Genomic DNA, 18,098 nt, shown 5'->3' with positions numbered 1-18,098 from the left:
TTTAGAATTGAAATTCATACATTTAGAGACCGTGTACATTTTTAGTTTAGGATCTTTTCGGTTTGAACGGCAGTTTTTTCTAGCGGTGTCATATGAAATTGTCACCCATAATTATGACCCTAGTATCGATCTATTGCATTTCAATCTATTTTAGGGTTAGGGGTGGGGGGAAGGGTATCTTTTTTCTTCACAAATGTAAATAAACCCAATCTATTTCTTAAACGAGGGACATATCCATACGGCACAGAATGTTTTCACCTCAAATAAACGTCATTGATTGGTTGAAATTGCAGAAATTGAAGAAAAAACAACAAATATCTTACAAACCATAGAATTTTCTCAATAAAGCCAAGAGAAAAAGATGTTTTATAAACACATTCTACCAGTATACGAAATTTAAAAGTGTTTAGTTACGTGGAAATTATTTTTAAAAACTGCCGGTCAAACCGAAAAGATCCTTAGTTTATAATAATGGTGGTTTGAATTTATATTACTGGTGACCATATTTACAGAGTACGTTAGTTAGGTAGTTGGATAGATGGTATAAACAGGAGATATAGAATCCATATGTAAAGCCAAATCCTCGAGAGTCTTACTAAATAACATTGTTAGTGGTGACATGCATGTCTGTCTGTCTGTATGTATTATTTGGTGACAATATATACGTATTACTGTGGAGGCGCAATGGCCCAGTGGTTAGGGAAGAGGAGTCGCGGTCGTAGGATGGCGGCTTCGATTCCCTAACCGGGCGTTGTAAGTGTTTATTGAGCGAAAACACCTAAAGCTTAACGAGGCTCTGGCAGGGTGTGGTGGCGAACCCTGCTGTACTCTTTCACCACAACTTTCACTCTTACTTCCTGTTTCTGTTGTACCTGTATTTCAAAGGGGCCAGCCTTGTCACACTCTGTGTCACGCTGAATCTCCCCGAGAACTACGTTAAGGGTACACTTGTCTGTGGAGTGCTCAGCCACTTGCACGTTAATTTCACGAGCATGCTGTTCCGTTGATCGGATCAACTGGAACCCTTGTCGTCGTAACCGACGGAGTGCCACGATACGTATTACCGTTGATAATCTATACGACTTACACGACTTGTAATCAATATATACATATATACATTACATTCTGTAATCCGATACACATTTTACGTTATAATGGAAGTAGTCTACTGTTGATGATCATATCTAAATTTTACTGTATAATGCTGCTAACTATATGTATATAGTACTTTATTCTTTTGGTGACTATATATACGTTGTATTTAACACTGCTGGTGGCTACATAAACATTTTACATTACACTACTTGTGGCTATATATTTATACATACATTATTCTACTGGAAACATTCTCTGTGGGACAAGCCGTTGTAGTTCAGGCTTCCGCCTCTAGAAGCTGCATGCCGACAGGTGTCTGCGTGTGGAGTCGTATTGCCACGTGGTTGTTTTATATGCGTCTCCTTGTCCCACTTGTCCTTTCCTTTTCAACTTTCCACCACCATCACCAGACTTAACCACTGCACCTTCTATAACGTTACCATACACACACAAACACACATTTACGCTCGCTTCAAGACACAAATACACCCACCGTTTTCTCCTTTCTTAACTCCTTGTAGAACAGTGCATCTTCATATTGTATTCTTTTCCGTTTCCCTCTTTTTCTTTTATACGTTCACTATTTCTCTTTCTCACTCTCCCTTTGCTTCTCCTTCTCTCTCTCTACTCTTGTGACGAAAGACTAACGTCCAAAACGTTTAGTCGTTCCTTTTCCATTGAAGCGAAAAACTAACTCCATATTTGTCAAACGTTTGTTCTATCTGCATTCGGTTTTACGTTTATTGTCCTTACACATATATAATCTAAACTTGACTGAAGGAACATGCAGTACGTAATTCTAACTGCATCGAATTTTTCAACAACGACTCTACGGGAAAGGCCAGCTAAATCTCCTTTAACTCACGCCTTCGTTACTCTTCATTTTTTGTTTCTGTAATGTAGGATATATTCGATAATATAGTCTTATACAGTATACACATTGTTTGAACAAAAGACGGGATGGTCTAACTACAATCTTTATCATAACTCGATCGTTGTTGACCTACGATGAAATATAATAATAAATTAATCCCAAATCGTGACACTTCAGTTGTCACACCCGTATATCCGCTCTAGGTGTTACAAATTTAACGTTTGTTTAAAAGTGGTCATCTAAGTGCAAAGACGCATAATGTGATAAGCAGTATCGAGGATGGGTAAACAATGGTCAACAATGTTGTACGCAACCAAACTATGACAAAGGAGACAACAGAAAATCAAAATGAAGAAAATGAAGTTGAAATATCTACACATAATAAATTCAAATGAAAAATAGGTAATCTCGTGAACGTAAAGGGTAGTCTGATCTTAGACAGAGGTCGACAACTCCAGACATTTCAGATTTTAAAGCCCTCTTCAGCGAAATATATTCAGAGTATATTTGATATTATTTGTACTTCTGACGAATTGGCCGATTCACCACTAATATACATCGTATCACAGCAGTGGACAAGATATCTTGCATTCCGAAAACCGGATTCTAAGGCGGCGAGCTGCCAGAAACATTAGCACGCCGGGCGAAATGCGTAGCCGTATTTCGTCTGCCGTTACGTTCTGAGTTCAAATTCCGCTGAGGTCGGCTTTGCCTTTCATCCTTTCGGGGTCGATTAAATAAGTACCAGTTACGCACTGGGTCGATATAATCGACTTAATCCGTTTGTCTGTCCTTGTTTGTCCTCTCTGTGTTTAGTCTCTTGTGGGTAGTAAAGAAATAGGTATTTCGTCTGCCGCTACGTTCTGAGTTCAAATTCCGCCGAGGTCGACTTCGCCTTTCATCCTTTCGGGGTCGATAAATTACGTACCAATGAAACACTGGGCTCGATGCAATCGACTAGTCCCCTCCTCCACAAAGATTTCAGGCCTTGAGCCTTTAGTAGAAAAAATTATTGTACCGGTTTCTTGCATTCTGAGTTCAAATCCCAATGACATCAACTTTGCATTTCATCCTTCCAGGCTCGATAAAATACCAGTCAAATGTAGTGGACTGGTAGAGTCGTTAGAGAGTCAGACGATGTCTTGCGGACGATGTCTAAGTGCTCTGAGTTCAAACCACGATATTTCCTATTTAAGCAGTATATTTATTCGTCATTCAGTTTAACACCATCACCTAGCATCTTGGGTGTGTTTAGCGAACTCTGCTGTTACAAGAACATCCAGTTTGCGGAAACCTTCCATCCCTTCTCAGAAGTCTTATAGAGCAGGGGCCCTTTACCAGCCGGCTGCGGACTAGAACCACGCCGCACAAAAAGGATAAAATTTTAAATTATTTCTACTTTATTGATTATCACTGTCTGCAATGTATTTCTGCACAATATATGCATTATATAGGGTGGACCAAAAGTCACGCACCAAAACATTCTTATTCACCTACAAGTATTTTAATTGACTTTTGGCCCACTCTGTATATATAACCATTAAATATATATATATATACTTCATTGTGTTTTACTATGCACATGCTCCCCTGGTCTGTGCAGCAAAAGAAAGGTTAGAGACCGTTGCTATAGAATATCATAGGTATTACCACTCCTTCCTAGCTAAGCGATAAAGAAAAAATCAGAATTAATTAGGCCCAGTAAGCTTTGAAATGATGATACATAATTAGTGAGAAACCTTGGGAATTGAGAGCTGGGGAGCCGAGTGGGCTGGAAATGCTGACCGCTGGTGGGATGCTCCCAGCTACTTCTGAAGAGCAGAGACCATTATAGTAGCGGTAGAAAAGGCAGAGTGATGAGACAGCATGTCTGTGGACCTGAGGTTGGAAAACGTTTGTGAGTGAGTTTATGTCAATATATCAGCATATTTATTATTGATATGTTGATAGCGGCTAAATGACGATTGCGAAAAATACTTCCTTGTCATTCATGTCAATAAATATCACAACCAAACGACACACAGACACACATTCGTACTCATATACACGTGTATACTCGCACACGTATCTAATATTCACGTGCACATTTTCACATACACGCAATTTGTGTGCATTCGACTCTAGAGGAATGGAAATAAAGGTCAACCTCTGAGGTTTGAACTTTCGCGATGAAATAAGATGTTCGGCGTACAACAGTTATGTACCACAGGGACATATATATACAGACACCTATACATAAACATATACAAACACACACATATACATTAATCACACACACACATTCTTACATACATACATGTATTTGGATATTTACATATTTAATGAAGCCAAAGTATTGTGAAAGCAAAATGTAAAATGAACCAACATAGTTTAGGTAGTAGCTCGACCTGGTAGAAGTAGCAGTCAAATTTCTTGTATATCATACCGTTGTATCTTTAAAAGATATAACCAAGGCCGGATTTATGTGTAAGCCAAAAGGGACCACGACACAGAGTCACCTAAGCTTGCGGGGAAGCTAAGCATTGGGGGCATCTTTAACTCAGAGAAGCCTGAAGCTTGGAGTTTAAAATCTATATTTACAGGAATTAAATTGATACATTTTCATTTCTTTTACTTGTTTAAACATTTTTAATCGAATAGTTCTTTTAAAATTATTGAGCCGTTTTTTTTTTTTATATTGGGCCTTTAAAATTAAAAGAAAAATTTAACTGGGTCCCTCTGAATCTACCGAAACCCTTTTAAGTTTTGGGGCCTCTACATTTAACGAAGCCCTCTTCAAACTGTTTGGGACCCTTACATTTAATAAAATCCTCCCCAAACTGTTTGGGCCCCTTACATTTAATGGAGGCCCCTCTAAACTGCTTGGGGTTCTTACACCTAATGGAGCCCCACTCTAAACTGTTTGGGGCCCTTGCATTTAATGGAGCCTTCTTTGTTTGGAATTAGCAAAATCGTCGCCCCCCGAAAAAGATCTATTGACCCAGGAGTCATTAGGTCTAAATCCGGCTCTGCATACAACGCACAGTCTTCAATACACCACGCCTGGCACACTTTTAATCACAGGTCAACGTGCCTTCAGCTAAATAACAACCTCACTAGGCAACAAAGTTCATTACAAACAGTATTTCTTAGATCTTTTAGTAAACATAAAACCTGCTAAAGACTGTCACAACAAGATCAACAACCAGCTTGGAGAGGAGGTGGGTATCACAGGGTTATCTGCCCGTTGAAATTCAAGTTTCTGCTGGAAATAGGCTACGGTATAACTACGACTCCTTAAACAAAGTATTTAAAATCTTTTACTGTTTACTTGTTTCAGTCATTGAAATACAGCTGTGCTAGGGGAACGCTTTGACGGGTTCAACAGAACAAATTGACTCTAGTACTGAAATACACACACACACACACACACATCCAACGGGCTTCTTCACAGTTTCCGTTTGCCATATTTATTTACAAAGCATTCATTGGTCGGCCAGGGCCTATAGTAGTGCTGTGTAGCAGGACTGAATCCGACAACACCGGGTCGTAGAGCGAGCTTCTTAACCATGCAGCCCAGCCATATTTGCTGAAATAACTAAATGAATAAACAAATTGTATTGATTTTTATATTGTTGATAACGATTTCTTATCAACACGAAAAAAAAAAAAAAGAAATGTTTGTTACTCAAGTCAAAAATGAAGTCTCCGTATAGTTGCTCGACCTGTTTGATCGTGTGTGTGTGTCTTTGTAGTTGTATGCTTTCCTCCTATAGCATAACAACCGGTGTTGGTTTGCTTTCGTTCCGCAAACCCAGCGCTTCGGTAAGAGACCGACAGAATAAGCATCCCACTTTAATTAACAAATGGAGTTCATCTGTTTGACTAAAGCTCTTCAAGGCGATGCCTCAGCATGGTCGCAGTCCAATAACTGGAAGAAGAAAACGATAAAAGATAAAAGACACTCTCTTTACTTGTTTCAGTCATTTGACTGCGGCCATGCTGGAGCACCGCCTTTAGTCGAGCAAATCGACCCCGGGACTTATTCGTTGTAAGCCTAGTACTTATTCTATCGGACTCTCTTTTGCCGAACCGCTAAGTTACGGGGACGTAAACACCAGCATCGGTTGTCAAGCGCTGTTGGGGTGGGGAGCAAACACAGACACACAAACACGCACACACACACACACACGTGGAACTGAAAGAAGCCTGTTATATATATATATATACGACGGGCTTCTCTCAGTTTCCGTCTACCAAATCCACTCGCAAGGCTTTGGTCGGACGGAGGCTATAGTAGAAGACACTTACCCAAGGTGCCACGCAGTGGGACTGAACCCGGAACCATGTGGTTGGTTGGTAAGCAAGCCACTTACCACACAGCCACTCCTGCGCCTATACTAAGGAAAAAGAAGAAAAAAAGCAATAATAGAAATGGATGATCTGATCTCGGATGCATCTTTGAAAATTGGTCTCAAAGAAGATCACGGCTGAAATACGTTTCGTTACAGATCTGACCATAATCAGGGCTGAACTTGTGTTAAACAGTGGAGGCGCAATGGCCCAGTGGTTAGGGCAGCGGACTCGCGGTCATAGGATCGCGGTTTCGATTCCCAGACCGGGCGTTGTGAGTGTTTATTGAGCGAAAACATCTAAAGCTCCACGAGGCCCCGGCAGGGATGGTGGTGATCCCTGCTATGCTCTTTCACCACAACTTTCTCTCACTCTTACTTCCTGTTTCTGTTGTACCTGTATTTCAAAGGGCCGGCCTTGTCACTCTCTGTGTCACGCTGAATATCCCCGAGAACTACGTTAAGGGCACACGTGTCTGGGGAGTGCTCAGCCACTTACACGTTAATTTCACGAGCAGGCTGTTCTGTTGATTCGGATCAACCGGAACCCTCGTCGTCGTAACCGACGGAGTGCTTCCATGTGTTAAACAACACCAACACATCACCATTATCGCGAATAGTTTCTAAATGAGGCTTGGTTTTTGTGGGTCGTCGTTGTTGTTGTTTAGTCGCATGTTAGCATTTATCTCGTTGACATCTGATCTAAAACGTTCCCGTTTAATCGTCACGTTTTGTTATCCTACTCCGTGTTTAAAGACCGCATTATACCAAACGTGCTCTTCGTTTGGTTATTTCAACCATTCCATTCAACCACATTGCGTTTCAACAACTCAGCAGTCTTTCGATCTTTGATAATCAAGTGTGAAAAACTGGGACTATTTCTCTTCGCTTTTAGTATTAAGCTAACACATTTGTTAAAACTGCTCCCCGCATGTGTTGTCTCTCTTTTGAGCACATTGCCTTCGTGATAATAATAATCTTTTTTTTTACTATAGGCACAAGACACAGTGCTCAACTGGTACTAATTTTATCGACCCCGAAAAGATGAAAAACAAAGTCGAACTCGGTGGAATTTGATCCCAGAACTTGAAGACGGACGAAATGTCACTAAACATTTTGTCCGGCGTGCTAACGCTTCTGCTAGCTCGCCGCGTTAATAACACCCCGCACACACACATTCACCTATCTCTCTCTCTCTCTCTTCTCTCTCTCTCTATATATATATATATATATATATATTATATATATATATACATATATATATATATATATAACTCTCTCTTTTACTTGTTTCAGTCATTTGACTGTGGCCATGCTGGAGCACCGCCTTTAGTCGAGCAAATCGCCCCCGGGACTTATTCTTTGTAAGCCCAGTACTTATTCTATCGGTCTCTTTTGCCGAACCGCTAAGTGACGGGGACGTAAACACACCAGCATCGGTTGTCAAGCAATGCTAGGGGGACAAACACAGACACACACACACATACATACATACATTAATCAGCCGAAATTGCTAAGATGATCTGGTTCTTGACTGATGACTGAGGGCTTCGAATGTCCCGTCCTGTGGTTCTTGTGTCGTCTCTGTGGTGTTTCATGTTCTTGTCCATGTCTGTAATTATTTTTACTGTTTACCTATATAATCGGCGGCTATGTATCCACAATTGTCCTTATACGATAAGTATATTTTTTCTCTAGCATTGATACGACTCTTAATCTGTCTCTTTTTCTCTCTCTCTCTCCTCCCTTATTCCCCTTCCTTTCTTTCCCTCTCCATCCGTCTCCCCCCCCCCTTCTACGTTTCTCTATCTCTCTCACCTCCAGCCCCCTCGATCTGTCTCTTTCTTCTCCTCCCTCGTCCACCTTCTCTCTCTTTTCATCTGTCCCTTTCTCCTGTCTTTTGTTCTCACGTGACCGCTAGCCGCTGTTGAGCGCTCTTTTCGTTTTCAGCAGCCGCAGAAGCAACACGTATTTGTTCGTCTCCCCGTGGCCATTAGGCACAACTTCACAAGCCAGCCCCATACTCAACTCGTCCTGTCGAAACACCCTTGTCCTACGTCCTGGTTTTGTTTTGTTGTTTATTTTTTATTTTTACCGTTATTGTTTTTACGTTTTTGTATTCTTATGGTGTCACGTATTCTGTATTTTTGTTGTGTACTTCGTTCGTTTTCCGTCCTTTCGTGTATACATTCGAAGCTTTCTTCCAGGGGATCTAATGCGCTTGGCTTAGATTTCCCTTGGCGGGCTGGCCATATCGGAGCAATCTCAAGATTAATCAGCCGAAATTGCTAAGATGATCTGGTTCTTGACTGATGACTGAGGGCTTCGAATGTCCCGTCCTGTGGTTCTTGTGTCGTCTCTGTGGTGTTTCATCTTCTTGTCCATGTCTGTATTATTTTTACTGTTTACCTATATATATATATATATATATATATATATATATATATATATACGACAGGCTTCTTTCAGTTTCCGTCTACCAAATCCACTCACAAGGCATTGGTTGGCCCGGGGCTATAGCAGAAGACACTTGCCCAAGATGTCACGCAGTGGGACTGAACCCGGAACCATGTGGTTGGTTAGCAAGCTACTTACCACACAGCCACTCCTGCGCCTATATATATTATATATATATATATATATATATATATATGCGGTGCTCCAGCATGGCAACAGTTTTGGGGCTGAAACGTATATGTATAAACAGGTCCAGATCAAACCTGACTGGTTGGTGGGAGTAGGGACCTTATCAGCTATGATTAATTTGTCTTTTTCAGACACAAAGTATATTTTACTAATGTGCCCTTTTCTTTTCTTTTCTGTTCTTTTTTTTTTAGAAGACCGGGGTGTGGCTTGAGGGAGAGTTGCTTGCTGTCTCTAGCAGGTTTCTCCATCATGCAGACGCTCCTTTGTTTTCTCAAAACACGATGTAATATGCACAAAAGCGTGTCTACCTAGACAACTTGCACGTACACGAGCACTAGCGAGCAAAATTTTTTTGGGAAAAAAAATAAAAAATAAAAATAAATAATGCCAACGATTCGCGCGTGCGTACACACGCACGCACATGCACTCATTCACACAAACACAGACAGATTCTCTCACATAGCATCACTTTTAAACACATTCTTTCATTCACATATAAATCCTACACACACACACACACACATATATATATATATATAATTACTAGAACACACACTCACACACACACAAACAGTCACTGTGACATACAGATCTAATATAATAAACGTTCAACAAAGTTTATAAAGATAAAGTATAGAGAGGAAGAGGATGGATGAGATGTAATTATAGTTCAACAGATGAGTAGCAGCGAGAGGAAGCGGGGGGGGGGAGACGCCGGCATTTCGTGAAATAGTCAAAGAAAAGACATTGTAAATCTGTATGTGTACATGATTCTGTGTTTATTACAGTCTTTGTATTTGTGAAGTATATACATGTGTTTGTCTGTGTGTGTACATATATATATATATATATATATATATATATATATATACATATACACACACTACGTCTACTACTTCTAACTTCACAGAATATGTGAATGAAATATCATCGTGCTACTGTAAAGAAAACCAAAAATCCAAAAGAGACAGTAAAATTATATACAGATGAAGCATGTAGATATAGTAAAGGCGGGAGGGCGAAGGAGAGAGCGTGTGAAGGATGGGTTTTAAGTGTACCGCCATTACACTCTATTTTATATTCTTTATTCCATCATTAGCACAAAGTTTGGAATGTTTATGGTGCGACAGAAGTCAATCTACAAAATAACGATAACAGACGATATAGAAAGCAAATAGAGAAAGAGAGAGGGAGAAGGTAGTTTGGTAGGTTGGATGTTGTTCCTTGTGAAAAAAAAGCCGAAAATAATTTTCAAAAGCCTAAAAATTTGTCGACCCCTTTCACTTTCACAGTAATTCTTGCCCTCCTCTGCCATCTACACTCATTGATGCTACTCCTTTTTCATTCTCTGCCTTGTTCCTATCTTTCTTTCAATTTTTCGTTGTAGAAGAATCTTTAAAAAATTTTCAATGTCTGCTGTTGTGAACTGCTTACTACTTAAACTATAAAACGACAAATAGCAAGCAAGCGTTTAAAACAAATATTTGAATTTCTTATTCTTCTTATTTGTTCAAAATGTCACGTCTTCCTTTAATCTCTCTTGCACTTATTTTTTTCTTTTTCATTCCGCATCAACACTACATTTAACACTCAGCGCCCTTGTTTCGCCTTTATTTTTGCAAGAATTAAACAATCTTCAGTGATATTTTCGTTGCCATAGGCTGACGAGGTAAATCACTAAACAGGATTTATTTTTGAGTTTGCAGTTCATTTAACAACACTTTGTTCACTTCATTTTATTTGCCCCGTCCAAGCCACCAGGAAACACAAAAACAATGACATTGCATTACGACTTTTAATCATCTCGTTTACATTTAACTTTATTCTTTGTGCCAACGATACCTCTGCAGAAATCAAAGAGAACGTCGAAATGAACAATACAAACAAAAGCAAAATACTAAAAATTCGGAGATCCTAGTGTTTAAACTTCAAAACAGAAAATATTCCGCAACTTACTCCTTTGTGCATACAAAACTTGTCATTATCAAAATGCTTCGAGGAACAGTAATGCAGCAAGGGTGTGTGCCGCACGGGGTTGCTCTTGAGTCCTCCAGCCCTAGCAGTCTTGTAGAGCAGACCCAAAAGTGCTGCGCCCCAATAAAAACATCGCCCGGGCAGGCAACTCTTTCGCCGCCCCTAGCTACACTTTTGATAAGAAACCAAAAATCGAGGGAGTTAAAAGTTCAGGGTTTAGGTTTGATGCTCTTGTTCCGATTTTATTTAAAGATTTCTGCACAGATGTAATTTTTCACGTTAGTTCCGAAAATCACAATGTGAACCCAGAACCACGTGGTTGGGAAGCAAACTTCTTACCACACAGCCACACCTATGCCTAATTCTTTTACACTTTTGCTTGTTTCAATTGACTGCAGCCATGCTGGAGTACCGCCTTTAGTAGAACAAATCGGCCCCAAGACTTATTCTTTGTAAGCCTAGTATTATTCTATCGGTCACTTTTGCCGAACTGTCAGGTTACAGGGAAGTAAACACATCAACATCGATTGTCAAGCGATGGTGGGAAACAGACAGACACACACACACATATATATCATCATCATTTAACGTCCGTTTTCCATACTGGCATGGGTTGGACGGTTTGACTGAGGACTGGCAAGCCAATAGGCTGCACCAGGCTCCAATCTGCTCTGATGTATATATGTATGTATGTATGTATGTGTATATATATATATATATATATATACACACACACACGACGGACTTTTTTTCAGTTTCCGTCTACCAAATCCATTTGCAAGGCTTTGGTCGGCCCGAGGCTATAGTAGAAGACACTTGCCCAAGGTGCCATGCAATGGGACTGAAATCGGAATCATATGGTTGGGAAGCAAGCTTCTTACCACACAGCTACGCTGAGGCTAAGGAATTTTCAATAAAATCGGAACAAATGGGTCTAACTCAAAAGTCCCTTTTAGGATCACGATTATGTTAATGAAAGGCAATTATATATAGTTTTTAATTTCCTGTTTAAATCGGGGGGGGGGGTCTAGCCGCTGTTTCATAATGTTCTAAATGACCGTATTTTTAAGAAAGCGTTGCACTCATGGCCATCCGTTTTAATTAATTTTTGATAGCATAATTACAATTTAGCGCTCCTCATCCGAGACTCTATTTCCTCGAAACTTTTTTTTTTTAAGAATACATCTTTTTGTATGCGCAAAATTATCAACCTACTCGTTTTTCATCTTGATACTTTTCTTTTTCGGAACTCAAAACGCCAATGCATTATATATATATATATATATATAACAATAGTATTAAGGAATGACCCTGACAGGCCGTTCAACTCACTTGAAAGAGCAGCTAAACTCAAACCGCAAAATAGTAGTAATTCTGAAACTAAAGGAGAAATAAAAACATTTATCCCCTTCAACTTTGGACTATGCATAGTTTCGACGGCCTGTCAGGGTCATTCCTTAATACTATTGTTGAATATATTATATAGTCTGTGACTATTTCTACTTTCTCACTTGACCGCTGGTTGCGGAAAATTTTTCTTGAATTTTTTTGCTACCCTTATATTGATTAATTATATATATATATATATATATATTATATATATATATAAATACCTGGAACAAACGGTATGTGCATTTTAGTATTGTTGTGAGGTTTTCGGGCGACAACCTACATCAAATTTATTATTAAAAAAATTAAATCAGAAAGCCTGAAGCACCTCCGCTATCTTTCCATGTCGGTTACGACAACGGGGGTTCCAGTTGATCCGATCGTAATATCAACGTGCAAATGGCTGAGCACTCCATAGACACATGTTGCCTTAACGTAGTTCTCAGAGAACGTCAACATGATACAGAATGTGACAAGTCTGGCCCTTTGAAATACAGGTACAACTAATTTTTGTCAGCTGGGTGAACTCGAGCAACGTGAAATAAAGCGTCTTGCTCAAGGACATAATGCACTGTCGGTTATCGAACTCGCGAGCTTAAGATCGTGAGCTGAATAGCCTTAACCACTTGGCTACGGGCCTATATACTTTATGACAACCTATAACAATCAACATATCATACGTAACCCAGCTACAGATCAAAAAATAAAACATGCATTGAGTAAATATACTGAGGAGACAGTAGACATTGATAAAGTATATCAAAAAGCAACTAGAAGAGAATATGTAAAAATATTGCAGCAAAATGATATATTTACACACACACACGCATGCGCACAGAGGCTTAGGCTTAGATCCCCTACCGTTGTGAGACGCATAAGGCTTCAAGCTTCCTCCAGCTTGATCGATCTGGTGCAGTTCTTTCCGCTCTTGTCAAACTTCTACGTACATTTAAGGTCTGATGGATTTTTTGGCTTCGACGCATTTCTCCGCTTTTATTGCAAATTTTTACACAGATCTCATGTTTCATTTTAAGCAGAAAAATTACAACAAACGATTTTTTTTCTAGAGAAATTATTAATAAAAATGTCACTAACCTGTAAAGATTGAATTTTGTTTTATCATTTATGATGCTAAACAGACTCATTCATCCAGTTCTATATTTAAGAGATGAGGAATTACGTACATTATTTGCATTCGATGGATATTTGTCCTCATCTTGTTTGTTGTTAACACAACGTTTCGGCTGATATACCTTCCAGCCTTCTTCATGTATCTTATGGAAATTTTGAACCTGGGTTCTCATTCCCAAGGTATTTTTCGATGCTATTATTATTATTATTGTTCTCCTTCGAGTAAAACCACTTATAGAAGAGAATGTGACCAAAGACTGCATATACTCCATCCCATGGAGCTGTGATAGGTTATACAAAGGCGAAACATGCCCCCCCCCCATCAAAATAAGAGTAGACGAACATCGCAAAGCTCTGACACGAGGAGATATTGATAAATCGGGTATAGCTGATTATGCGTGGAAAAATGGAGACCACCTCACTCTGTGCGATGAAGTTAAAATAATAGACAGAGAACACCACTTGAAAATACGAAAACTAAAAGAAGCAGCACATATGCTAGGACATAACAACCTCCTAAGCAGACAGAGTGCAGATATGAGCAGCATATGGGAACCGGTATTAAGGAAGGATAAGAGATATAACCCCTAAAATTTACTTCATAATTGCCCACGAGCATATGGCGTAGTGGTTAAGAGCGCGGGCTACTAACACCAAGATCCGATCTTGATTCCAAGCAGTGACCTGAACAACAATAATAATAATAGCATCGAAAAATATCTTAGGTTGGAAATTTCCCCAAGACACCTGAAGAAGGCTGGAGGGTATATCAGCCGAAACGTTGTTTTAACAACAAACAAGATGAGAACAAATATCCGTCGAATGTAAATAATGTAGGCTCATTCATTCTCAACACCTCATGGGGCAGATGATTTTATTTGTATATGGTCCTATAGCAATCAATTGAAACCTACATCGTGTTAGGGTTTGTAGTGCATCGCAAAATTTCGTTGCAGACGTTGTTTTGTTACTTATTCTTTCGTTAAATATTTTTCATTTTTAAAGATTTTGTTACGTTTTTATGATTATTTTATCAACAACAATAATAATAATACTTTCTAATTTTGGCACAAGGTCTGCCAGCTCGCCGCCTTGTTTAATTTATCAATAATATCAATGATAATGGTTTCAAATTTTTGCCACAAGGGCAGCTTGGGGAGGGGGTTGAGTCGATTATATCGACTCCTATGCGTAACTGGTACTTACTTAACTGACCCCGAAAGGATGAAAGGCAAAATCGACCTCGGCGGAATTTGAACTTAGAACGTAGCGACAGGCAAAATACCGTTTATCATTTTACCTGGCGTTCTAACGATTCTGCCAGCTTGCCGCCTAAATAATAATAATTATTATTATTAACGACAATAATAATAATAATAATATTTCTAATTTGGGTTCAAGGCCAACAATTTTACAGGAAGGGGTTGTTGATTACATCCATTCTTGTATTGATTTGATACACTGTTTTATCGACACCGAATAGATGAAAGGCAAAATTGACTTCGGAGGGATTTGAACACAGAACTAAAGAGCTGGAATAAATGCCGCTAACCATTTTGTCCGACGGGTTAATGAACCAGTACGCTGCCTTATAATTTTCTACTATAGATATAAGGCCAGAAATTCTTGGGAAGAAAGCTAGTCGATTATATCGACCCCAGTGCTCAATCGATAGTTATTTTTATCAACCCCAAAAGGATGAAAAACAAAGTCGAGCTCAGCGGAACTTGAACTCAGAGCCAGAAGAAATGTCGCTAAGTATTCTATCCGACGCACAGACAATTCTACCTGCTCGTTGCCTTAATAATATCGTGCTTCCGAAATCAAAAACAAAATTTGCGCCTTCTCTAAAGTTGCGACCTCATGTCAAAACTGAATGAATCTGATTAGTCAGAATTACAAAACAGTTTAATATTTAAAGGTTAATATTTTTATCGTTAACTAGCAGTATCGCCCGGCGTTGCTCGGGTTTGTAAGGGAAATAACTATATAAGCATTTTTAGAGAGTTATAGCCAAAATATAGCAAAAAATGCATTAGAAATGGAAAAAAAATTATGGTAAATTTTTTTTTAAATCGTTGACTCAGCGTAGACATTTTTAGAGTTACTTCCCTTATACAATAGCGAAAAAATGCATTAAAATGGAAAAAAATGATGGTAAATTTTTTTTAAATCGTAGAGTAGTTAGGAATCTAAATCGTAAGAGACAGACACACAACTTCACTTTTATATATAAAGATTTCTCAAAAAAAAAAAAACCGTTATGAGTTTCGCAAATAACGTGAAAAAACACATCATTGAGTAAATTTTCAATAAAACCAGAAGAAATGTGTCAAACCGAAAATATTTTTGTTTTGTTTTACTCTTTCTCGTGTCCATGTTTATTGCAGCCGTTTGCATGCCGAATGGCTGGCAGAGCACAAAATATGGTTTGTCAAGGATAAACCTATGCAGTGGTATGGTGTTTGTGGTGACTAAGATTAGCTTTGCTGAAGAATTTCCTCATTTCTTGTTTTACCTTGCCAGGTGCCTTTGAAGATATTTTTCTTTTATCCTTTCTGCTTGGCTGCACTTTTTAAAATTAAGTGAAACTTTTCTAAATTTGATGTATTGAAGTAATTTTCCAGGCTGAATCTCGGGGCCTAATTCACTTGTTCCAGAAATTTTTATGAAGAAAGTTACAGAGGTTTAAAGTTTGATAATTTTTACCCAGTCAGAAAACAGGATTTGGAAGATGTTATATTGTGCGTGACTGCAATCGTAAGACGACAAAATAATAATGTCAACATTGCCACGATAACACGGTTTTTTTTAAGGCATTTAATAAGCGAAAACTAGCCAAGAAAATGGTAAACAACACGTATTTTGTAGTTTTACGCATTCAATATGCATTTAAAGCGAAGAAAAGAATAAACATCACATTTTGTGGTTTTAAGAGCAGAAAAAAGATGAGTAAAATATCCGTTTCCTAAACGCATGCGGTTTTTCGGAAACGCTTTTCCAACGTTTAGCTTGTTGCTATGGAAACAGGCACCAATATGTTTTTGACTTTCAATTGTCTAAAAATTACCCTAAATTTGCAAACTTTAAACGCTATTAACTGATTGTTTATTGGTTTATGGCGAAAAGGAATTTCGTGTCAATAATGAGCATACAAAACTACACCAAATTTGAAATCAATTGGAACAAAATTGAAGAAATCGAAAAGTGGCAGCCGAACAAAAAAGATCTGATTTTTTTATGCATCATTGCCAGCAAAGGATATTATTCTAACATTATCAGCAAATCAAAATTTTAAGAAACAAAGTCGCTTCAATCAAGAATCTTTTCTTTAAAGCCAACAGGTGAAAGTAACGACGTCTTCGTCATACATAATTAAGTATATTTAGCAATAGAGGGAAAACTAGGATAGAAGGGAAAGTGCCTAGGAATTCTGTTTATAACCAATGGTTTCGGGTTCAGTCCCACTGCACGGTACCTAGGGCAAGTGTCTTCTGATATAGGCTCGAGCCGATCAGTGCCTTATGAAGGAATTTGGTGTGTGTGTGTGTGTGTGTGTGTTCGTATTTGTGTTTGTCACTCATAACACCTTGATAACCAGTATTGATTTATTTATATTTCCATAACTTAGCAGTTCGACAAAGAGATCGATAGAATAAGTACTAGACTTTAAGAAAGTATGTACTGGCGTCGAATTGCCCGGCCAAAACTCTTCAATGCGGTGCCCCAGTATGGCCGCAGTCCAGTGACTGAAACAAGTAAGAGACAAAATATGTGGGTGTGATAGAATCGCACATTTCTAATCGATATTTTAATTCGACAAACTGCAATTAATTGAGGTTCTTGCTATTAGAAAGCAAAAACACCTGGTGTAGGGTGCGCTTTTAAAATATCGGCAATTCCTCAAACTCAAGAAGTATTGCCCAAGTCCGATCGCAAACTCCGGACATTCTCTGTTTCACGGGAGAAAAAAAGCACTATGTTAGTTACTTAACCCCCACCTCCCTCATACACACACACACACCCACACACGTGCACTTGTATGCGTGTAAGACTATCATTTCTACTATAGGCACAAAGCCTGAAATTGTGAGGGAGGGGGTTAGTCGATTACATCGACCCCCAGTGTTCAACTAGTACTTAATTTATTCGACCCCGAAAGGATGAAAGGCAAAGTCGACCACGGCGGAATTTGAACTCAGAACGTAACGGCAGACGAAATACCTATTTCTTTACTACCCACAAGGGGCTAAACACAGAGGGGACAAACAAGAACAAACAAACGGATTAAGTCGATTATATCGACTCCAGTGCGTAACTGGTACTTATTTAATCGACCCCGAAAGGATGAAAGGCAAAGTAGACCTCGGCGGAATTTGAACTCAGAACGTAGCGGCAGACGAAATATCACTAAGCATTTCGTCCAGCGTGCTAACGATTCTGCCATCTCACCGCCTTTGTGTGTATGACTATCACCTCTCCAAACATGTATGACGAAGACGTCGTTCTTGAAACTATTCTGCAATAATGGTTCGTTATACGAATAACAAGACTGTAGTCCTTACGTCGCTGACAAATCCCCTTCAACAATCCTCATAATACCATTTGAATAACAACCGATTCACTCTTAAATCATAGAAGAACATATCATTTCATTG

At 39.0% G+C, this 18,098-nt stretch overlaps 1 protein-coding gene and 1 long non-coding RNA gene across 4 annotated transcripts in view; both read left to right on the top strand.

The window, feature by feature from the left end:
* LOC115218042 (general receptor for phosphoinositides 1-associated scaffold protein-like) overlaps nucleotides 1-18,098 on the top strand; it is a 287,072-nt gene that overhangs the window by 23,225 nt on the left and 245,749 nt on the right. The window lies entirely within an intron of this gene.
* Nucleotides 6,950-13,816, top strand: LOC118764650. Its single transcript, XR_005000468.1, has 3 exons — nucleotides 6,950-6,962; nucleotides 11,230-11,235; nucleotides 13,664-13,816. It is a non-coding gene; the product is annotated as an uncharacterized LOC118764650 (long non-coding RNA).

The sequence above is a fragment of the Octopus sinensis genome, linkage group LG1 (genome assembly GCF_006345805.1).
Source record: "Octopus sinensis linkage group LG1, ASM634580v1, whole genome shotgun sequence".
In the NCBI taxonomy this organism is placed as follows: Eukaryota; Metazoa; Mollusca; class Cephalopoda; order Octopoda; family Octopodidae; genus Octopus; species Octopus sinensis.
The sequence above is the reverse complement of the archived record's forward strand: the minus strand, read 5'-3'. Positions and strand labels throughout refer to the sequence as shown.